This window comes from Culex pipiens, unplaced genomic scaffold (assembly GCF_016801865.2).
Source record: "Culex pipiens pallens isolate TS unplaced genomic scaffold, TS_CPP_V2 Cpp_Un0004, whole genome shotgun sequence".
Lineage (NCBI taxonomy): Eukaryota > Metazoa > Arthropoda > Insecta > Diptera > Culicidae > Culex > Culex pipiens.
The window spans coordinates 504,445-529,507 of NW_026292821.1; the positions used below are offsets into that span (position 1 = coordinate 504,445).

Sequence of the window (25,063 nt, forward strand, 5' to 3'; positions counted from 1 at the left end):
ATTTTGTCAAAATTGGTCAAAATTTTCCCATAGTTTCAGAGGAATTTGATAAAACACTTTAATACTAAAATAATACCAAAATGTGCCATCCTGACTTAGAAAATTTTCCACAATTTTAAGTCATTTCTGTAGGGGGTATATCAAAAATGTTTAAAATCAAGTTTTAAATTTCCGGTTTTCAATGAAAGCATTCGCTTTGAGAAATCATTTTAGCGCAAAATTAATTATTTTGTCAAAATTGGTCAAAATTTTCCCATAGTTTCAGAGGAATTTGGTAAAACACTTTAATACCAAAATAATACCAAAATGTGGTGTTCGACCATTGACAAATTCTGCAATTTTGCAATATCAAAACAATACCTGAAATTGGTATGATACCACATTTTGCTCTTGCATAATCCTTAAGACAAATTTTTAAGGGTCCAGGAATACCAAAATTTGGTATTGATACCAGAGAAAGGTATTATTACGCATTTCCCTTGTTATTTACCCATGCTCGGGTACCAATACCATTGCGAGAGAGAACCGAGAAGGAGATCCAAAGATTGCTGAGCCAGGAAGTAATCGAGGAAACTCCACGGGACTCGCCGTGGATTTCAAGGTTGGTCGTCAGACCCAAGGTAGGAGAACCTTCCGCGGTGCGACTCTGCGTCGACATGCGAGACGCCAACCAAGCCATTGTACCGCAGCAATACCCGCTGCCGACATTCAACAGCATCGTGCCACACCTCCACAACTGTAAGTGGTTCTCCAAGATCGATCTAAACAAAGCCTTCCACCAAGTCGTCCTAGCGGAGGACTCCCGAGAGATCACGACGTTTGCTGCTCACAATGGTTATTTCCGGTACAAGAGGTTGATGTTTGGGCTGAGCTGTGCGTCCGAGGTATTTCAAGGCATTATTGAGCGGATGTTTGACAGGATTGCCTGGCGTTAAAGCGTTCATCGACGACATTCTCGTTTTCGCGGCCACGAAAAAGGAACACGACGAAATCCTTCGAGCAGTCCTCGACAGACTCAAGTGCTGTGGCGTGACGATCAACAGTCGCAAGTGTGAGTTCGGGAAAAACGAGGTTGTCTTCATGGGTCACAGACTGTCATCAGAAGGAATCAGCCCTACCGAGGACAAAGTGGAGACCATCAAGCGCTGCCGTGACTCGCAAACCTCGGAAGAATTGCGCAGCTTTCTCGGGCTGGTCAACTACCTGGGAAAGTTTATTCCCGACCTGGCCACCCTAACTACACCGCTGCGTTCGCTTCTGCGGAAGCAGGCACGGTTCACGTGGGGCAAGGAGCAGAAGGCAGCGTTCAGCAAGATCAAGGCCCAAAGAACCTGGGATTCTACTCGCCGCTCGACAAGACAATCGTCATCGCCGACGCCAGTCCAACTGGCCTGGCAGTGCTGCTGCAGGAGAAGGACAACATCAAGCGGTCATCTGCTACATAAGCAAGGGACTCTCAGACACCGAGCAGAATTACGCGCAAAATGAAAAGGAAGCCCTTGCCTTGGTGTGGTCCGTGGAGCGGCTAGAGATGTATCTCAGAGGGCTGCGGTTCTACCTGTTAACAGACCATCAACCGCTCAAAGTTCTGTTCGGTACCAAGCAGAAACCCTGCAGACGGATCGAAAGATGTGCGCTACGGTTGCAATCCTTCCGGTTCAGAATCGTGCACATCGCTGGAAAAGCAAACATTGCCGACCCTCTGTCACGGCTGCCCGAATTCCAGGAGTGCACTACGTACGACGAGTACGGAGAATCCTTGCTGTTGGCGATCGTGGAAACGGCAAGGCTGGAAGCGCTTACGATGGGAGACATCGTGAACTATACTCTGAAGGACGAAGAATTAGTAGCTGTTAAGAAAGCGTTGATTTCCGGTCAGTGGACTGATGCGATCAAGCGCTACGTGCCCTTCAGAAACGAGCTGATGGCAGTGAACGAGATAATAGTCAGAGGAGAGCGGTTGGTGATCCCAAAGAACCTCCGGAAGAAAGTCTTGGAGATCGCGCATATCGGACACCCTGGAATCGAACGTACCAAACAGCGTCTGCGAGCTAAAGTATGGTGGCCAAACCTGGACAAAGAAACTCTAGTACGTTCATGCCTAGACTGCCAGATCGTCGGACAACCTGGACCAGCGGAACCTCTCAAAATACGTGAACTGCCACAAGGACCCTATCTCAGCATGGACATGCTGGGACCCCTGCCATCAGGTGAATCACTTTTGGTTGTGATAGATCTGTACAGCCCTTTCCGTGTCGTTGAGGTTCTCCGACAAACAACAACGACTGATATCCTGAAGAAGCTCAAACCGCTGTTCATGAGGCTCGGTTTCCCGGATACGCTGTTGACGGACAACGCAACGAACTTCTCAAGCCGAGAGATGATGGAGTTCTGCAACCTGTACGGTAGCCCGGGTCAAAAAAAAATAAAATTGCTCAAATCAAAAAGTATATGAGATTGCCCGAAAGAGTACTCAAAATGGGGCCTCCAGCCCAAATTTCAGCCCATTTGGTTGAAAATTGGCTTGCCTTGAGCAGGAACAAGTTCAAATGGGAATTAACCCGTAAAACTTGAGCAATTGGGTACATTGCTCTGTACAAGTCTGTCGTTGAAATTTCACGACTTTTGCATAAAATAGGGTCCAAGGGGATGGTCTGGGAAACAATTCCTCTGAAGGGTGCAAGATGATCCGAGGCCTCTAATCTTGCCTAGAAGCAGATTCATTCCGGCGTCGCCGAAATTCTCATGGTCCCAGCAAAATGTACAGGAGCAGTTCTCTACGGAATCGGTCTTTTTGTATTTTTTAATCCGGCTGAAACTTTTTTGGTGCCTTTGGTATGCCCAAAGAAGCCATTTTGCATCATTAGTTTGTCCATATAATTTTCCATACAAATTTGGCAGTTTTCCATACAAAAATGATATGTGAAAATTCAAAAATCTGTATCTTTTGAAGGAATTTTTTGATAGATTTGGTGTCTTCGGCAAAGTTGTAGGTATGGATATGGACTACACTGAAAAAAATGATACACGGTAAAAAAAAATGGTGATTTTTAATTTAACTTTTTGTCACTAAAACTTGATTTGCAAAAAAACACTATTTTAATTTTTTTTTTTTATATGTTTTAGAGGACATAAAATGCCAACTTTTCAGAAATTTCCAGAATGGGCAAAAAATCTTTGACCGAGTTATGATTTTTTGAATCAATACAGATTTTTTCAAAAAATCGAAATATTGGTCGCAAAAATTTTTCAAATTCATTTTTCGATGTAAAATCGAATTTGCATTCGCATTCGCATTCGCATTCGCATGGAGATGGTGATCTTAGCGGGTTGCAGACTGGATTTCTTCATGTATATGTGATGATTGTCCAGCCCAGGTTGCTTAGAAAATGATTAAAGGGAATTAAAACCAATTCTACCCGAACAAGACAGGCAGCACCATGAAAGCCATCCATTGCCGGCCGCTCCCATCTCCACCATTCACCGGGAGAGGAAAAAGGATTCGGAGCACGGGAAATGTTGATGCTTGACTTACTAAGAAAAAGGTAGCGAAACCGCAGGCTCTTTTTCCCAACCCTATTGTGGAACTCGATCAAATTGACCGTTTGACCAAATTTAATTGAATTTAAACAACAGGGCTGCGTAAGTGTCGCGTGGAGTTGGTAGTTGTGGAAGGTAAAGGTCTGGGAGTCGCCCTAAGCAAGCGATACGACCAGTGGCATAAATCAGGTTAACGGATAAACTATTATTCTCAAGGCAAGCAATCGGATGCTGCTGTTGAGACATTTCCCGTTTAGTGAATGTGCGGAATTAATATTTTAACGATTGAAGGTTTATTCTAAAGCAACTAAATGTTGCTATCGAATCAGTTTCTATTTAGTTTGTTGTTAGTATTTTTAAATGTTTAATCCCGACGCGAATAATTGTTTATGATCCAATATTAGACAGCCGGCTGTGGAAATAAAGGATCTTATAAATAAATCAATTCTGTTGACAAAGTCATAACGACAATTGCAAATTCCGTTCATGATGACTAAAGAAAGTATATAGAAAAATCGAAATTGCGAAACCTACAGAATCTAATCTGTACACGATTCTTGAATAGAACATGAAAATTTTTAAAGAAAATTTAGACTAATAATCCAACAGGAGATATTGCTGTAAACGCGCGATTCATGTGTATCCTGATTCATTTTGAAGAATTCTGCCGGTGCTAGAAAACAGCACATTTTGTATTTGTATCACGCAAGTAATCACACACACACACACACACACACACACACACACACACACACACACACACACACACACACACACACACCATGCATTAACACGGAACAAACTCACCGGAGTCATCCTTCATTGGCCGATTTATCAAATCCACAAGAGCAGCTGCATATTTTTTCTTACTTTGCACAGATGTCCAAACAAATGATTCGTACTCGAAAAACGAACGCGAAAGTTTCTTTTGCATTAAATTTCTTATTTTGTTCACTTTTTCTCATTGCTAGCTTGTACAAACATAACAGTTCGAATGTACAGATATTCAAAAACACGAGCTGGCATCCCTGACCTAAAAGCTCTCCTGTAACGCACGACGACCCTTTTGACGTTTATCGCCGAGGAACAGCAGAAAACGAAATCGCACAAAAGCTCCCCGCTGCCTCCCGAATGAAAACAAAAACAAACTAAACCGCGTTGGACCGGTCACGCAAAATTCGATTTTTCCTTCAATAAACCACGATATTTGTTTTAAAACCACTCTATTCCACTACTATACGTAGTTATAAAAGTTTTAGAACACAATTAAGCTACAATAAGACACAATTATCACGTCAAATAACAGAAAACAACGGAGCGCGAGCAAAAGCGAACTTCCACACAAAAAGCTTTCCAAGCTCCCTCGATGAATGGTCTCCGTTTGGGAGTGGCGCTTAAGCCATTCGTTTAATTACGCCAATGCGATCCGACCGACCGCCTCCGGTTACAAACTTCATGTTTTTTCATTGGCAAGTCTCAAAACACATTCACGAGTCTGTAATTGGCCAGGGGTTTTCGATGTAAAATCGAATTTGCAATCAAAAAGTACTTTAGTGAATTTTTGGTAAAGTGCACCGTTTTCAAGTTATATCCTTTTTTAGGTAACTTTTTTGAAAATAGCCGCAGTATTTCATTTTTTAAAAATAGTGCCCATGTTTGTCCACTGTTGAAAAAAATATTTTTGAAAAGCTGAGAAAATTCTCTATATTTTGCTTTTTCGGACTTTGTTGATACGACCCTTAGTTGCTGAGATATTGCCACGCAAAGGTTAAAAATCAGGAAAATTGATGTTTTCTAAGTCTCACCCAAACAACCCACCATTTTCTAATGTCGATATCTCAGCAACTACAGGTCCGATTTACAATGTTAAAACATGAAACATTCGTGAAATTTTCCGATCTCTTCGAAAAAAATATTTTCAAAAATTTTAAATCAAGACTTACATTTCAAAAGGGCGTAATATTGAATGTTTGGCCCATTTGAAATGTTAGTCTTGATTTAAAATTCTTGAAAATATTTTTTTCGAAAAGATCGGAAAATTTCACGAATGTTTTACAGTATGTAAAAAAGTATTTACACCCCTTGGGCACTATGCACATTTTGTGATGAAACATGTAAACAATTTAATGTTGACATAAACCTAGTACTACGTTTTGTTCAGAAACTCATGCCGAACATTTTGCTGCAAAAAGCTCATGTCAACAAATAACTTTATTTATGTTAATTTTTCGAAAGGTGTACAAACTTGTTTTGCACCTTTTTTATTTTTGTAATAGTATTTGTTATATAACTTTTTATAGAAAACATCTTTTCATGAGCTTTTTGCAGCAAAATGTTCGGCATGAGTTTCTGTACAAAACGTAGTACTAGGTTTATGTCAACATTAAATTGTTTACATGTTTCATCACAAAATGTGCATAGTGCCCAAGGGGTGTAAATACTTTTTTTACATACTGTATGTTTTAACATCGTAAATCGGACCTATAGTTGCTGAGATATCGACATTAGAAAATGGTGGGTTGTTTGGGTGAGACTTAGAAAACATCAATTTTCCTGTTTTTTAACCTTTGCGTGGCAATATCTCAGCAACTAAGGGTTGTATCAACAAAGTCCGAAAAAGAAAAATATTGAGAATTTTCTCAGCTTTTCAAAAATATTTTTTTCAACAGTGGGCAAACATGGGCACTATTTTTAAAAAATGAAAAACTGCGACTATTTTCAAAAAAGTTACCTAAAAAAGGTTATAACTTGAAAACGGTGCACTTTATAAAAAATTCACTAAAGTACTTTTTGATTGCAAATTCGATTTTACATCGAAAAATGAATTTAAAAATTTTTTGCGACCAATATTTCGATATTTTGAAAACATCTATATTGATTCAAAAAATCATAACTCGGTCAAAGATTTTTTGCCCATTCTGGGAATTTCTGAAAAGTTGGCATTTTATGTCCTCTAAAACATATCAAAAAAAAAATTAAAATAGTGTTTTTTTGCAAATCAAGTTTTAGTGACAAAAAGTTAAATTAAAAATCACCAAAAAAATTTTTACCGTGCATCATTTTTTTTCAGTGTAGTCCATATCCATACCTACAACTTTGCCGAAGACACCAAATCGATCAAAAAATTCCTTCAAAAGATACAGATTTTTGAATTTTCACATATCATTTTTGTATGGACAGCTGCCAAATTTGTATGGAAAATTATATGGACAAACTAATGATGCAAAATGGCTTCTTTGGGCATACCGAAGGCACCAAAAAAGTTTCAGCCGGATTAAAAAATACAAAAAAAATCGAATGACCGAAATCTCAGAGAATTGCTCATATCTCAAAACAAACCTGCTATTTTATTTGAAAATTATAATAAACATGCCAGGAACGCAGCGCAGCAGATAGCAAACGAAAACGACGACGACGACAAAAGTCCAAGCAGAGAAACAGCGCGCGCTTGTTGGTAAGCAGGCAGGCAGGCAGCCAGGCAGCCAGGAAGGCAAGCAAACTCGTGAGAGAGTTTGAACCTGAGAGAGAGCACGTGCGTGTACGAATTGGAATTAAACATCGTTGTTAGGTAGCCCCTTACAGCTGGCCGCGCAAAAATGGTCAGTTTTGGGCGCTAATAACTTCGCGGGAAAAATCCTAAAAATATGGTGTCTTCGGGAAAGTTGTTCTAAATATAATGAAGGTTCTACATTTGAGAAATGGTAAGGATCGGATAACTATGGCGCCTTCCACAGGTAAAAAAGTAAAACAGTTGCTTTTCTCCATACATTTTGACGATTTTTCCCATACAAACTTTAAGCGATTGGAGGGAGGGGTTCCCGTGGTCAAATTTGGAATTTAGCCTAGTGATGGGCCAATCTTTGATTTCAGGGGGTAGCCCCAAAAAAGTCCAGATTTGGACCACCCTAGTATACCACTTTAAAAAAAAATCCGTTTTTTTGTAACACATATTTTGATTCATTAAATTCTCTTGATAATCATCGTTTTTCTTTAGTAATTCATCAATCATATCAATTCAATAGTTTTTTTTCATATAATTTTTATTTTGTTCAATATACGTGTTTAAAGTAAATATTTTCATTCATTGTAGTCTTTTGGTATTAATCGTTTATACTACTACATACTATGTCATTCATTGCATAAATCGCTTATTTTTTTACTTTATTTTAACTGTACTGTAATTGTCATTTAAAAATATTTTTCTTGTACTGGAGCATTTAATTTTAAAATATGTTTGTTAGATCGGATTTTGTGTAAAAAAATACGAATTGAATCATGTATCAAAAACCGCGTGTTTTATCTTCACTCGCTACTTTATGAATGACATTTCGATTTCCTTGTTCAAGATGGTTTTATGGGTTTTATAGGTGAAGCAAAAGTCCCTACACGCTAAACAGAATTGTGGAATACAACATTCTCTCCTTTCTCAGGTTGTCCTTTTAGTATCCGCCCTGTCCAAGCTCCAGATCGTAACCATCGAATCTTAGCGGTCGCCGAATGGTTTGCTGTGGTCTGCCCGCGGCTTCTCGTTGTGTTGTCGTGACCGCAACAGGCGCCAACGGTTCCGTTGTGGCCCACGTTGGTTCGGCGTCGTCATCTTCGATTTCTTCGTGGGTTGTTGGGTGAGCCGGAATCTTCTTAACGTGAGACGAATTTCGTCTGTACCGGATCCCGTCAGGTGTTTCAACGACCACGCTGTTTCCTTTCTTCTTGATCACTGTCCCCGGTCCCGGCATGAATGGCGTGGATAACTTGTTCTGCTTCGTCTGGTTCTTCATCAGCACCACATCTCCCTCGGCTGCTGTGTCTTCGCGCACGTTGTGTCGCTTGTCGTAGTATTCTTTGGCTACTGTTCGATACGATTGATCCCTGTCCCGTATTTCTCCATCCTCGACAACGTCCCTGGCGCCGAACTGCGGGATCCAGTCTTTGAACTTCCTCCCGAAAGCAAATTCAGCCGTAGAGCGGCCTGTTGCTGGATGTGGTGTCAGAGAGTAGACATAGTTTGCCTCCTCTAGTACGGGCCAGTACGGAGTCGAGTACCGCAGTGAGATACCGTACAGTAGCCCGGGTCAAAAAAAATAAAATTGCTCAAATCAAAAAGTATATGAGATTGCCCGAAAGAATACTCAAAATGGGGCCTCCAGCTCAAATTTCAGTCCATTTGGTTGAAAATTGGCTTGCCTTGAGCAGGAACAAGTTTAAATGGGAATTAACCCGTAAAACTTGAGCAATTGGGTACATTGCTCTGTACAAGTCTGTCGTTGAAATTTCACGACTTTTGCATACCATGGGGTCCAAGGGGATGGTCTGGGAAACAATTCCTCTGAAGGGTGCAAGATGATCCGAGGCCTCTAATCTTGCCTAGAAGCAGATTCATTCCGGCGTTGCCGAAATTCTCATGGTCCCAGCAAAATGTACAGGGATAAATCAAAGCACACTAAGAAGGCTGCCTCGATCAGAGGACGCTACATGTCAATCAGCCACCGCATGGCAGGAGGGTTTCTCCAATTTTCGCTTTAAAAGTTGTTCTGTCAATGTTATAACATTTTATTTAGTCAGATATTTGTGCAAAAACACTTCATAAACGTCAAATATCATTTTAAACTCCATTTTCCACGTATCCTCTTGCCACGTGGTGGCAGATTGACATGTGGCGTCCTCTGATCGAGGCATTTGGTGTCTTCGGCAAAGTTGTAGGTATGGATATGGACTACAGTGAAAAAAAAATGATACACGGTAAAAAAATTTTTGGTGATTTTTAATTTAACTTTTTGTCACTAAAACTTGATTTGCAAAAAAACACTATTTTTAATTTTTTTTATTTTTTGATATGTTTTAGAGGACATAAAATGCCAACTTTTCAGAAATTTCCAGAATGGGCAAAAAATCTTTGACCGAGTTATGATTTTTTGAATCAATATAGATGTTTTCAAAAAATCGAAATATTGGTCGCAAAAATTTTTCAAATTCATTTTTCGATGTAAAATCGAATTTGCAATCAAAAAGTACTTTAGTGAATTTTTTATAAAGTGCACCGTTTTCAAGTTATAACCTTTTTTAGGTAACTTTTTTGAAAATAGTCGCAGTTTTTCATTTTTTAAAAATAGTGCCCATGTTTGCCCACTATTGAAAAAAATATTTTTGAAAAGCTGAGAAAATTCTCAATATTTTGCTTTTTCGGACTTTGTTGATACAACCCTTAGTTGCTGAGATATTGCCACGCAAAGGTTAAAAAACAGGAAAATTGATGTTTTCTAAGTCTCACCCAAACAACCCACCATTTTCTAATGTCGATATCTCAGCAACTATAGGTCCGATTTACGATGTTAAAACATAAAACATTCGTGAAATTTTCCGATCTTTTCGAAAAAAATATTTTCAAGAATTTTAAATCAAGACTAACATTTCAAATGGGCCAAACATTCAATATTACGCCCTTTTGAAATGTAAGTCTTGGATTCTATGACATTTTCCGGAATTCCATTTCCCGGAATGTACGTTTTCCGGAATGGACATTATCCGGAATGGACGTTTTCCGGAATGGACGTTATCCGGAATGGACAGTATCCGGAATGGACGTTATCCGGAATGAAATTTCCCGGAATGGACGTTTCCCGGAATGGACATTTCCCGGATTTTTTTAATATTACCTGATATGAGAATGAATGGAATCTTGCCTACTCACTTACTTGTGGTTAAGAATTATTTAGTTTGTACTCCGTTGGTTTTGACAACAATATGAATATAAATACATGAATGATAAAAAGAAAGTGAAATGTTCGGACATGAACAATAGAAGCAAGTGTTGACTATTGAAACAATACTTTATCAACCACCACGAGATGTAACAATGTAGATCGATAGATATTAGATGTTTTTTACATTCTTTCAATGTGTTGTTATGTAAGAATTTTTCCTTCTTTTGTTAATCATTTGACTTATGTGACTAAATTCTATCATATTTTACTCTAAAGCAGAATGATTATTTTCAAAGAAGGGAAAACCTCAAGAAAATAAAAAGCTTTTCAGAAAATCAATGTGTAATAAGTCCTGTCAAGAAAATAAATAGCTTGAGTGTATTTTTAAAGAATGAAAAACCTCAAGGAAAAATACATTATACATTGATTTTCTGAAAAGCTTTTTTTTATCTTGAGATTTTCCCTTCTTTAAAAATACACGTTCTTTCATCGAAGTAATGGGATTTTATGTAAGAATTTTCCCTTCTTTTGTTAATTCTACTAAATTTCAACTAGTTTTTGTTAAGGAACTCTGCACTATAAAGGCTAGTATGGAGATCGGAAGGAAAGGGGTCAAGAAACAGCTTTACGAACAGCAGAACAAAGGAGATTGAGCGTTTTCTTGGGGCTTTTCTTCACCCTCTCTGGCTTGCTTTCGCTGCCCCTGCTGCCCATTTGAAATTTTTCTTGACCGGTTCCTTCCGATGTGCGTATACCGCTTAAAGAAGAATGTGTTTTTTTAAAGAAGGGAAATCCTCTAGAAAAAAAAGCTTTCAGAAAATCAATGCATAATGTATATTTTCTTGAGGTTTTCCCTTCTTTAAAAATACACGATCTTTAATCGATGTGATGGAATTTCGTGTAAGGGATTTCCCTTCTTGTGTTAATCAGTTGACTTTTGTGACTAAATTCTACCAAATTTTATTATAAAGCAGAATGTTTATTTTCAAAGAAGGGAAAACCTCTAGTAAATAAACAGCTTTTCAGAAAATCAATTTATAATGTGTACTTCCTTGAGGTTTTTCATTTTTTAAAAATACACTCAAGCTATAAATTTTCTTGGGGTTTCCCTTCTTTGAAAATAATCACCCTGCTTTATAGTAAAATTTGGTAGAATTTAGTCACAATAGTGACCTGATTAACACAAGAAGGGAAATCTCTTACACGAAATTCCATCACATCGATTAAAGACATTGATTTTCTGAAAAGCTTTTCATGTCTGCCTGTGTGGATCAATCGGACCGCGCACTGGACTCACAATCGAGAGGTCGCCGGTTCGAATCCCGAGGCAGACGCAAAATGTTGAAAAATAGGTTTTGGGCACCTATCTATGCTTATGATTTTCTGAAAAGGTTTTCATTTTTCTAGAGGTTTCTCTTCTTTGAAAATAAACATTCTGCTTTATAATAAAATTTGGTAGAATTTAGTCACAAAAGTCAACCGATTAACACAAGAAGGGAAATTCCTTATACGAAATTCCATCACATCGATTAAAGATCGTGTATTTTTAAAGAAGGGAAAACCTCAAGAAAATATACATTATGCTTTGATTTTCTGAAAGCTTTTTTTTCTAGAGGATTTCCCTTCTTTAAAACAACACATTCTTCTTTATAGTGCAGAGTTCCTTAACAAAAACTAGTTGAAGTTTAGTAGAATTAACAAAAGAAGGGATAATTCTTACATAAAATCCCATTACTTTGATGAAAGAACGTGTATTTTTAAAGAAGGGAAAATCTCAAGATAAAAAAAAGCTTTTCAGAAAATCAATGTATAATGTATTTTTCCTTGGAATTTTCATTCTTTAAAAATACACTCAAGCTATTTATTTTCTTGACAGGACACATTACACATTGATTTTCTGAAAAGCTTTTTATTTTCTTGAGGTTTTCCCTTCTTTGAAAATAATCATTCTGCTTTATAGTAAAATATGGTAGAATTTAGTCACATAAGTCAAATGATTAACAAAAGAAGGGAAAATTCTTTTATAACAACACATTGAAAGAATGTAAAAAACATCTAATATCTATCGATCTACATTGTTACATCTCGTGGTGGTTGATAAAGTATTGTTTCAATAGTCAACACTTGCTTCTATTGTTCATGTCCGAACATTTCACTTTCTTTTTATCATTCATATTGTTGTCGAAACCAACGGAGTACAAACTAAATAATTCTTAACCACAAGTAAGTGAGTAGGCAAGATTCCATTCATTCTCATATCAGGTAATATAAAAAAAATCCGGGAAATGTCCATTCCGGGAAACGTCCATTCCGGGAAATTTCATTCCGAATAACGTCCATTTCGGATACTGTCCATTCCGGATACTGTCCATTCCGGAAAACGTCCATTCCGGATAATGTCCATTCCGGAAAACGTCCATTCCGGGAAATGGAATTCCGGAAATTGTCATAGAATCAAGTCTTGATTTAAAATTCGATTTTACATCGAAAAATGAATTTGAAAAATTTTTGCGACCAATATTTCGATTTTTTTTTTAAATCTGTATTGATTCAAAAAATCATAACTCGGTCAAAGATTTTTTGCCCATTCTGGAAATTTCTGAAAAGTTGGCATTTTATGTCCTCTAAAACATATCAAAAAATAAAAAAAATTAAAAATAGTGTTTTTTTGCAAATCAAGTTTTAGTGACAAAAAGTTAAATTAAAAATCACCAATTTTTTTTTTACCGTGTATCATTTTTTTCAGTGTAGTCCATATCCATACCTACAACTTTGCCGAAGACACCAAATCGATCAAAAAATTCCTTCAAAAGATACAGATTTTTGAATTTTCACAAAAATGATGTATGGACAACTGCCAAATTTGTATGGAAAATTATATGGACAAACTAATGATGCAAAATGGCTTCTTTGGGCATACCAAAGGCACCAAAATAGTTTCAGCCGGATTAAAAAATACAAAAATTAAAATTAAAGAAAAAAGACCGATTCCGTAGAGAACTGCTCTCTGATCTTTTTCGGAAATAAATGTGTTTACATGGTGCAGACATGGTTTTTTGTTGTTTAAAGCCAAATTTGTTAACAAAACATATTTGTTTATAATGAAAAGTGAGCAAAATCCATCTTTTATTCATTATATCTATCATTAGACCTACACCATGCATCAAAACATCAAATATCGGTTAAATTTGGTATAAAAATAACAGTTTGCCTATAGTGGACCCGGGTCCACAATCGGATTATGGACCCGGGTCCACTATAGGAAAAGGGGGTCCACAACAGGAATTTTTTTTCAGTTGGCTATTTTTCTGCTCAAAAACAAATAACTGATGAAACAAATAGTCAAAATTGTTCAAAAGACTTCAGTTTTCATTGTTTTGTACAAAGGGTAATGAAAAAGTGCTTAAAATATTGAAAATTTGTGAAAAATGTGCTTCGGCTCTACTAGGGGGTCCACTAATGGTTAAAATACCCGACTAACTACAATTGGAGTCATCTAACAACAATTGGTTACATACAGGGATCTGACAGGCATGCACTTTTCCGAAGTCACCGCCAGAGGCGCTGTCAATGTTGTTTACGTGGGGTTTTTAAAAAAGTTGTATGAAACAAATTATTATTGCGGGCGTTAATAATTAGAGTTCACGCGCGGTGATACGACCGCAAGATAATGGTCGCATGACAGCCGCATGACAACCGCAGAACAAATTTCTGGCAGTTGTCAAAGGTTGCCTTGAGTTTTCAGCTGACTTTTTGGAAAATATTCAAAACAAACCAAGTTGACAGCCAAATCAATGCAGAATTTCAGTTCAACTTGCTGTTTTTTTCACTGCGGTAGTTAGGCGGCAATAATCTCCTGTCATTCACAGCGAAGGAGAAACGTGATTTTATCTCGCAATAAGCAATAAAAAAAAATATCTTAAAAGTAATATTTTTTAGTTTTCATCATCTTTTGCTTATATGTTTAAGTAAATGACAAGTATTACGTACAGATTTCCTCATTCATTATTTATAAGAACGATAAACAAAGTTGTACTAGAACAACACGTAACATTGAACTAAAAATTAAATATATTCGGTTCCTTGAAACAAAATTAGATTCTTCCTGACTGATGGTTTAAATTCAATTACATTTATAGAATACTCAGTTATCCACGAGTTTGATCAACATATTTCGATGATTATTCATTGCATCCTGTTCTAAAATGTGATTTGCTAGGCCTTCAAAGCAGGTTGTTTCATTTAAAATTTTGGTTAGAATCGAATTTAACAAACGCTGATAATATTTTGGAACATTGAATTCAACATTTTCCCCTACTAAAATTTTGAATTCCAATTTTACCAGTTTGCTACAAGTTATTTGAATATTAAATAAAGTTCAAATCTAGAAATTTATTGATTATGTCCTATAAACGTATGAAAGACAATAGTTTATTAGTCCTTTTCCAAAAAAAAAACTCTGGAAATCTGAAATTAAATGTAAATCGCTTGAAAAAAAAAACTTGGTGATTAAAAAAAAAGTTTTTATTTTTGCAATTCATGTGCATACAACATTTTCAAAAACCTCGCTGCAAAAACTTGGTTCGATCTTGGTTCGATTTTGACTTCACTCGCTTTGTATGTGGATGACAGTCGTGACGTATCCGTGGTTACATAGCGAGTTTGATTTAGTAGAATTTATTGAGGAAAACGTGAATTTAGCAAGTGGATCTACGAAAAAACGTGGACGAGAACCCATACAATGCTCCATAAACCGTCTAAAATTCTAAAACACCGCAAACATCGTTTTTTATTTGGAAGAGAGGAGGGGGGGGGGGGATTTTAACTCAAGAGGAAGGGGTAAACCAGAAACTAGGTCTATTCCCGTACTGCAGAATTCTGCACGAAATCGGCAGCAGAGCATTCCCGTACTTTTCTGCAACAAAAGTAACTTTTCTCTCAGGCAAAACTTCTGCAATGAAAGAGACAGAATTTGCAGCAAAACCGTTTCCGTACTTTTCTGTAAGCTCTCTCTTCTCTTTCGTGCTGAAAAGTATCTGCAAGTTGGTGTGATGGGTATTGAGTACACTACACGCTTACATACAATTTGCAAGTTGAGTGAAATCAAGCATTTTATTATGAGTTGTAGTAAATTTGATGTTTTATAATTACTAAATTGAAGTAGTACACGGTTACAAAAAATCCCACTTTTGGGAGTTCAGATATCCCACTTTTGCTAGTTCGCTTAAGCGAACTGAAAAAAGTGGGATATCGAGAACTGAAAAAAGTGGGATTATAACAGTTTACTGAGTTCGGCATGTCGAACTTCGAAAACTGAGATTTGGGACTTAGAACGATTTTTCAAACTGCATGAAATATTTCTTTGTCTGTCAAGTGTCAAATTCTTTCGCACTAACAAAATCAAACCGCGTGGATTTTGGGACGACGATCCGGATTTCAAAGACCGTTTACGGTAAGTATGGGCCAGATTTTCCTCGGAATTTTCCGGATTTCATTGTTCAGTTGGGTTTGCTTGCAAATGTACCAGATCGGGTTGTAGGAAGCAGAAAATTTAAATGTTAATTTCCTACGTCTCGGAGGATTCTGTTAAAGTGTTTGCCGTTGTGCCGTGCCGGACCGTGAACTGGAAACTGACCCTTTCGTGACTGGACTGCCCTTATAGACGAAGCCGGTAATCTGTCTCCCGGCCATAACACCATTTTCAGAGCAACCGCAGTTCATTCTCCCGGGTCTCGGGTTACAAAAAACAAAGATTGAGGTTATGATAAAAATTGAGATGACTGGCTCGACGGAATTCGATTTAATAAACTGTTCTGGAAATAATATTTCTCTATTTTTTAGGCTCCTCGAGACCTTCTTCGCGCCGTGTGGAAATTCTCGCAGTGACGGGAATCGCATCACAACCTCCGGTGGGCGCCTATCAGCTTCCCGATCTAGAAGAACCGCCTAGCGCCGGGAACGTGGCCAACAAGAACCGGTAGGACGGTTTTAGGACTTTTGTTTATTTTTCATCTCTCGCGCCATTGACCATCCTCGCCAAGACCGAAGTCGCTGGTTTGCCGCGACATCACATCAGCCGGATCAGCTTCCCGATCACTAGAACGCTCGCTCGCGCCGTTTGACCGTCTTCGCCAAGACCGACGTCGCTGGTGCGGCGGATTTAACTGTTTCTTCGCGAACTTCAACGTATTTCGTACATTTAAAATCACCATCACCAATGGTCGTTATCTGAACCGTTTCAAGAGAGTTCTTTTAGGATTAGTAATCAGTCGCAGCCGTAAACAACTGTGCTTGAGCTTCTTCGACGTCACAGCTGAAAAACGAAGACATTCCAGTTCAGCACCTCGATAAATAGTCGGCAACCTTCGCCAGGGTGCGCCATCTCTGCTAGGTAGCATCCATCATCAACATGAATTATTCAGTCAAATGTAGGTAGTTAGTAAAAGTTGCCTTCATATGCTTCAAGTTAATCTTTGCTTTGTTCCATTCTCAACAGTTGGCTTGCAGGAGCCACCACCAGGTGTCGAAAGCCATACTGATTCGGAGGAACTGGCCGGATTCCTCCGCTGGACACCGTACGACAACAAACAAAAATCAACGCGGTATCGGTGGCCTGGACGTTCTAGACATTTATGGTCCGGGACCACCACAGTACAACCGATGCTCATCGTTAAAGCAAAGCCCGGAATCACCGAGGTGGAAACCGAGGCTCCCGAAGCAGACGAAAGCACTCCGGATCCGTTTGGCAACATCGAACCGAGTCCTTTGTCGGATCCCAACGTGTTCCGCGAAGGCTCCATCTGGACCAGTCGACTGTACGTATTCCCGCGCAAAATTCTCAACATTTATCGCAATTGCTGAAACCTTTACATTACAAGGACCGCCATATCAACAGCTGCCAGCGACACTTCCCGGAAAATGCTTCTTTGCAAACAGTCGCTTTATCCAAAGTTAGACTACTGAACCTACCACAGCGCAAGTAACAACCCGCCGCGACCAGCACCTAAACCTGTCATCCTCAATCGAAAGATAGCAGCATCAAGCTCCACCACAGAGGGCATCACCCCAACCGAAACGCTGATCAGCAGCCTGAACGAGGAGGGACCGAAGATCGTGATCAAGCATAATCCGGCGAACCCCGGTTGGACAACATGCAGAGTGGCAAGACAACGAGCAACAAGAGTCCGAGCATCAAGGCGGGGTCGGACGCACACCCGCTGGGTCAACCTTACTGTTGGGCTGGTGGACGATTATGACGGCGGCAGCATGCAGCTGGGCTGTCTCGATGTCATTGATCGACGGCGTGGCCGTACGCGGACAAGGATTTGGAAGTGAGTTTAAAATTTGATTTACTGGTGTATTGAACTTGTCGAACTGATGGTTTCTCCAATTTCAGGTCGCTGATCTGCCATACGTCCTGCGAGAAATGGTTGACCTCGGTGGTCCGATCGCAGCAACAGCTGGCGTTTGCACTACCAGAGATCCTAGGAATCAGTTCAGGAACCCCATCAACAACAAGAATACTCTGACGAGTAATCCGCTGTCCAATATCGCGGAGATCAACAGCCAGCGCCACTTTGGGCTTGTCGGAGAACTGATCTCGAGGTGGAACCGGCCACGACTCATTTCGCCTTCGCCACTCGCTAAGAGCAACTGCCCGACGACGGATTTGGGAGGTTTGCGACCACCGTCGCCGTCGTGCATCACCCACACGATGATGACGAACGCGTTCCTGAAACCGGGCTACGGCTACGGCGGGATAACAGCAACGTACATCACCACCAGCACGGAACCGGATCACACTTTGGTGCTTACGGGTCAGGACCAGTACGTCAAATTCGGCAGTTCTCAAGACCAGTACCGTTACCTCACGGCCAGCCGGCAACTTCTACGGCCGGAACAGCCGGTGCAGATCACACTGCTCCATCGCCTAGTTTCCTCCTAATCTATTCATCGGTGAACATCACATTGGTGACCGGGACAGTCTTCAGCAGTGCCATTTGAGCCTTATCCTGCTCCTTCCTGCTGATCAGGTCGGCTCTGACTGGTGAAAGCGGCGGCCCTGAAGGATCGCGTGGTCGTGAGGGCCTCGGTTTATAAAGCGAACTTGAGCAGAAATGCGCGCGGGCAGCAACATCATTTCGTGTGCGGCCCGATTGAAGGTGCGGACACCGTCCGGACGGTATATGTCTCTCTCTGGAAATTGACGGATGCTACGAATTTCTCTAGACTTCTTAAGTCGGTCCCCGCCAAAATTGAGAGATTCTACGTACTCGTTTTTTGTTAAACATACTTTAATAAATAAAAATTTCGTTGTGAATTTGTTTTCAATTAAATTGTATTTAAATCTGATTCCTACCGAAACCCCCTCCCCCAATAAGCGCCTAAAGATAGGCAACCTGCAAAGCCTCTAAATCCGGTGAAATATTTAATTACATTTTAAGATCGACCCACTAAACCATAAAAATGGTTATATGGGTTGAACTCGAATTTTCATGATAATAACCATAAATATGGTTTTATTTGGTGAGCGTGTATTTTTGAAGAGACATTTGTATATTTTAAATTGATGGATTTCGGGGTAGTTTTTTTTAATGCCTGGTTTTATTTAGAACGACTATTATTTTTTCAAGTGTTAATATTTTAACCTGATTAAAAGTCGATAACTACACAGCTGAAAAAATAGTAGTCCAGCTGCGTGTAAAAGGCCTGGGTGTAAAATAAATATTGCATTATTTTATGCAATTTTATGTGCTTTTACCACAGAAAACAGATGTATATCATTGAACAAACAGCATTGAAAAACGTCAGTTTTACTACTATAACATAGCATCAGTTTCATTTTTGCGTGAACTGGGTTCAATTCCGGCTGATTGAAGTTTTTTTTTTGTACAAAACCGAAGCCTGTAATTAGGTTAAATTTTACAAAACATATTCCCATAGCACAAAGGACATTATCAAAAGTCCTCTGGTAAATTGAATGACTTTTCTTACAAGCAAAAAGCTGCTTTCCGGAAGTCTGATACACTTTGTGAAATTTTGCCAACCGTGGACCTAGCACTCCTCGGAAAAGCAGTTCCCGTTAGCCGTTAGCCAGTGCTTGTCCCTTTTAACCAGTAATTAATTGTACTGCACTTGACTGGCTGGCCGCAATTTGCTGAGTGATAATCGATAATTTCCGTCCAACGAAATCACAACGGAAACTCGAAACAGCAGAAAGAAAGTCTTAATTAATGTTCGATGCATCAACCACAACGATTAAAACTTTCAAAACAAACACTCAATTCCGAATACATCAGTTGGCTGGCGCACATCCTGGAGATCGACGAGAAAAATGTAAGAATAACATCAAAGTGTCACACTCACACATGAAACGCAACAGGAGAAAAAAAAACAAAGAATGCCCACCACCAAGTTGTGAGTGGAGCAGCTGTTCTTTTTTTCCCCCAGCCTTGACGTCGATAAAGCAGTTTGCTTTTGTTCGAGCTTTCGGCGAAGCATTAAATCGGCATCACTGTGCGCCACTTGAAATATTTCTCAAGGGAAAAGTGCTGATTTAATGTTTTGAAGCATTATTTGCTGGTATTAAATGCCAATATAATGCTGATTTAATGCTGCTATTTAGTGCTTCGCGGTTACTTGGGGTGACTTAAAACATGGTACATGTTTGATTTTATAATAAAATGTTAAGTTGCATAGAACAATAAGTTCAAGAAATATTTTTTTTAATATTTTGAAAAAAAAAGTTAATACTCAATTTGAGTAAATCCACTCAACTGTGTACAATATTGCAGAAAAGTACTGGAACGCGCTACCCAGGCAAAAGTTTTGCGGCTTCTCTCCTTGCAGAACTTCTGTAAAAGAGAGAGATGAAAAGAGCGAGCTGAAAAGTACGGGAACGTGCTGCAAAAAAGTGACTTATGCTGGCTGCAGAATTCTGCAGAAATTCTGCAATTCTGCAATTCTGCAGGTACGGGAATAGACCTACTACTACCTACTATAGCATAAGCCGCCATTCAGTGCATCAAATAGACAGAGGATGAATTTATTTAAATTCACCACTTTAATGCATGTGGGCTAAAATATATGAAAAAATCGAAAATTTAACTTTTTTTTTTTAAATATCAATTTTTATTTGTTTTCATTATAATAAGTACAAACAACACAAAAAAGTTAAATTTTTTTTTTTGGCCGATCGCTTATATGGAAACGCCCCATAGTGCATTGCTTCCACCTCGGTTGAAGTCCTGTCCAGATGACGTTGGTGTTCGGGCCGAAAGCTGTCAGCCCGAAGAAAATTTTATGAGTGAGCAGTGCCCTACCCCACGGCTACTGCGATCGACGACAAAGCTGGCAACCGCGCGCCGTTGACGACGCTGCGAGAGCGAGAGAAGAGACAATGATGGAGAGGAGAGATTTTGGCGCGCGAACAGCACGGACGAGAATTTCCTGCGCGTCGAGTCGAGGACCAAGCAAGTTCGCCGCAAGCAGCCAAAGTGATCGGACGGAAGTCGCCGCCGCGATCGCGAGTTGATTCGATAGAAACTTATGTTTAATTAGTTGAAACTTGAGTGTTTTATTGGCTTGCTTGTGATAAATCCGACCCAGTGAAATTCCCGGTTCCCCCAGTCCGCCGGAAGAAGTGTTGTGTTTGCTCGAGAAATTACAGTCCGCTCGAATCGAAACTGGACATGGTCCAAACGAGCCGGATCTTTTGAACCGGAAGTTCCAACATCACCTGGAAGCGCTGAGTTCGGAAAATCAGCCACATCGTCGACTCCTGTAGTGAAGAAGGCGAAGAAGAAGAAGCGGAAGTTGCAGGAAAAGATCAAGATGGAGCTCGAGACGCTCGTCCACCGCCGAGGCCTGGCCAAAGGTAGGGTGACAAAGATACTCGAAGCTATTCGCCCCACGGAGACTGCGGAAGTTCGCCAGTTAAGCGAGCCGCAAGTCCATGTCTACATGAAAAAGTTGGAAACCGCTCATAAGGAGTACATGTCCAACCACGAATCCATCCTGGCCATGGTCGACGTGGAGGGTCGTAAGCAAGCTGACAAGCACTACGAGGAATTTGACGACCTCCACGACAAAGTAGCCCTCATGCTCGAAGAGCAGTTGCTCGCGTTCAACGCCACAAGGGCAAACGCGACGCTGAACGCAACTGCTACCCCTCAAGCCCCTACACCAGTCTTTGAAAATGCCCGTTCCCTCATTCGACGGCGAATACAAGAACTGGACGAAGTTTAAGATCCTGTTCAAGGAGGTGGTCGACAAGGCGCCCGATCCACCAGCGGTGAAACTCTACCATCTCGAACACGCGCTGGTTGGGACTGCGGCTGGGTCAATCGACGCGAAGACTATCAGCGAGGGCAACTACACCCATGCCTGGGAAATCCTGGAGGAGAAGTACGGCAACAAGCGTCACGCGATCGACAAACAAATCCACGGGCTGCTGAACCTGACGAAGATGACCCAAGAGGATCACGTCGAGCTGAGGAAGTTGGCGAACGGGTGCACGACGCACGTGGAAAGTTTGAAGTTTCTGGGACAGGAGTCCACGGGAATATCGGAGCTGATCGTGATCTACCTACTAAGCATAGCGCTGTCCAAGGATCTCCTTAAACGCTGGGAGTCGACCATCAAGAAAGAAGAACTACCCGAGTACGATGAGATGGTGGAGTTCCTGAAGGCCCATTGCTTCGTCATGGAGCGCTGTGACAACATGAATCCGAAGAAGCCCGCGGTCCAGCCCAAGCCCAGAAGTTCTTTGCCGTTTTAACGTCCGAGTTTGAGTACAGATCGGATGACAGATGCGACATCTGTGGCAAAGGCCACAAGAACCACGCCTGCTCGGAGTTTAAGGCACTTCCGTTGCAGCAGAGAATGGTCAAGGTTCGGGAGCACAACCTGTGCTTCAACTGTCTCAGGAAGGGACACCCCAGCAAGAAGTGCACTTCACCGGGAACCTGCTCGAAGTGCAAACGACGTCACCACAGTCTGCTCCACTCCAAAGAACGCCCCAAGTCGGAACAGAAGGTGGCCCGAACATGCCCCGAAGGTCAAGAAGCAAGAAGCAGCTCAGCTGACAAACGCGAGTTGCCGCAACGAGACGCCAACCCAACAGATGCTGCTCCTCACGGCAGTGGTGGACATAATGGATCGAAACAACAAGGCCCACCCCTGCAGAGTTTTATTGGACAGTGCGTCACAAGCTAACCTCATCTCGAGGGCCATGGTGTAGTCGCTGGGCTTGAAGCAGTTCCCGTCCAACGTCACCGTGACAGGAATCGGCGGCACGAAAACCCACGCTTCATCGGGCAGCGTGGTCCAACTTCGTTCGAGGTACTCCAGCTTTAGCGCGAACATCAAGTGTTTGGTCACGGAGAGGGTCACGGCCGACCTTCCCACGTCCGCAGTGAACGTGCGCAGCTGGGAGCTGCCACCATGGAGAACAACTTGCGGACTGGTTTTCCACCAGCCTGGGAAGGTGGATCTGCTACTGGGCAATCAATTGTTTTTGAAGATGCTGATGCCCGGAGAAGTGCATTTGGCGAAACACCTGCCAATACTACGCGAGACTCAGTTCGCGCGAGACTCTGGGTCGTTGGTGGCGTGTGTGATGAAGAAGACGAAGCTGCAGCAGTGGTTCACTCGCACTCAGCCACACTGGAAGACTTGAACCGCACCGTTCAACGTTTTTGGGAGCTGGAAGAATATGAATGTGATGTGAAAGTGTCAAGTGAAGAAAGTGAATGTGAGCTGCACTTCACGAAAACACACCGTCGGGATGCAACTGGGAGGTACGTGATGGAGCTTCCGCTCAAAGAGTCGATAGCCGAGCTCGGCAATTCACGTACGATGGCGCTGCGAAGATTCTACGCTCTGGAGAGAAAGTTTGCACAACAGCCGGAGTTGAAGAAGCAGTACGTCGAGTTCATGGAAGAGTACGAGAAGCTTGGCCACTGCAAGGAGATACAAGAAAGTGAAGACCCAGTTGGACTCAAGAAGTGGTACCTGCCTCACCACGCCGTTCTTCGCCCGTCGAATACTACCACCAAGTGCCACGTGGTTTTCAACGCATCCACCAAAGTGAACGGCCTCTCTCTCAACGATGTGATGAAGATAGGTGACCTAGGCCAAAGCTCCCGTGTCTTGATCGCAGCTGGCCAGAGACGAGAAGCTACACTGAGCAAAGCTCCCACAGCGCATCGAAGTGTTTCGCACATGATCTGACCCTGCTGTACAGACCACTCAAATATCAATCGCAAAACACTTGAAATTTCGGTGATTGGCCATGAAATAATGTCAATAGCCAAACACTTGAATTTTAAATGGTGTTCAAAAATAATAGTACGTACAAGCTGTATATACATATTCTCGCTTGCTAGTCGTGCACGCTACCACTGCGCCGGCCGGCCAGTTGAAAACGGGAGAGTTTTTTATGCTATTCGTTCTAGCTTCGCTTCTAGCCTTCGATAAAAGTCGCGCTAAAATCAATCAGTGGAAAATCCGAGGGGTAGCTCACTTCGCGTTAGAAACAGAAAACGCACCAGAACTGGCTCGAATTTCAAGAACGCAGCACAACGCCTTGAGAAGGCACGATAAGCTTGTTTCAGCTCGAAAGAAGAGCTGCGAGATATGATCTTGCAACCTTGTCATCACAGATCGAGCAGTTTTCCCCTAGTTTTGGCAACCCGGCGTTTGTTTTGATTTTTTCAAGCAGTTGAAATGTTACAACCTGGGCACAACGAAAAATAAAACAATCTTGTGTTCAAAACTTGTGCTTTTGCGTGCTGGAACTGGACTGGTAGGCAGAAAAAGGTGCGGTGCGTTGACCGCGGCCTCTGCCGAAGGTGCAGGAACAAGTGCGATGGTGTGCAGCTGAAAAACATACGATTTCCGGAGGCCGTGTGGGAGATAGATGTGGTGGAAGTTCTCCAGGGAGGTTCCGACCGACCGGTTCCGATAGTGCGTGCGTACCAAAAAGGTCCCCGGAATGGACAAGCCTCCGGAGTGCAGACTGCGGCGACGGTCGAGTCCAAGAGGAATGGTTTCGGAAGTTGGCAGAAGAGCGGTGGCAGGAAAATGGAACCGATTCCATTAAAGATAACCTGTAGGCAGCAGGAGTTACGACATTAATGGCCACACGTCCGACTTGGAGCAGCTGATGATAACAGCACACCAAGACGTGGGGCCCTCGCGGGATGATGCTAGTGGTGATAACCATGTTGGAGGGTAAATATTTGAGATAAAACAACATAAATTGGTAGAATTTAATGGAATTTCTTTTTGCAGTATCGACGCGGTCGTGCTGCGATGCGAAAGAGCGTCTACCAGCTGGCCAGTCTCCTGGCTACTTTGATCGTCGGGTCGTAAGGGATAGCGAGATACGTGATCATCAGGTTTGGTTTGGCCCAGTTGATGAGGGTTAAAACTGAGGAAGGTGCGCAACGTGTCGCACGCCAGGTCGGAGACCTACGGAGGGGTTAAAGTTGCGGTTTCCGGTGTGGATATTGGCGTTATGGTTGTCGGCCATTGATGTCCTGAACGATAGGAGGATGACACAGGTATACATTATTTTTAAATCGTAAAATAAACTGATTTCAAGTATGATTCTGGGAAGTGTTATTTTTTTCATTACATATTTGTTTGAAACTGTTCTTTATTTTAATTTGTTCTCTATTTATAATATTTCCGAAGTCGTATCCTGCATTTTAGGCACTTGTCCTCAAGCGTTTCATGCTCCGTCAGAGGATTCAGCTGGTTCCGTCGCGGACGTGTGCGGAAGGAGAATTTGTGAAACCTGTCGAATTACCTAACGG

General features: G+C 41.2%; 1 pseudogene; it reads left to right on the forward strand.

Moving 5' to 3' along the window:
- The first annotated feature begins 6,866 nt into the window (after positions 1–6,866).
- Positions 6,867–18,292, forward strand: LOC120430424 (uncharacterized; annotated as a pseudogene).
- The last annotated feature ends 6,771 nt before the right edge of the window (positions 18,293–25,063 follow it).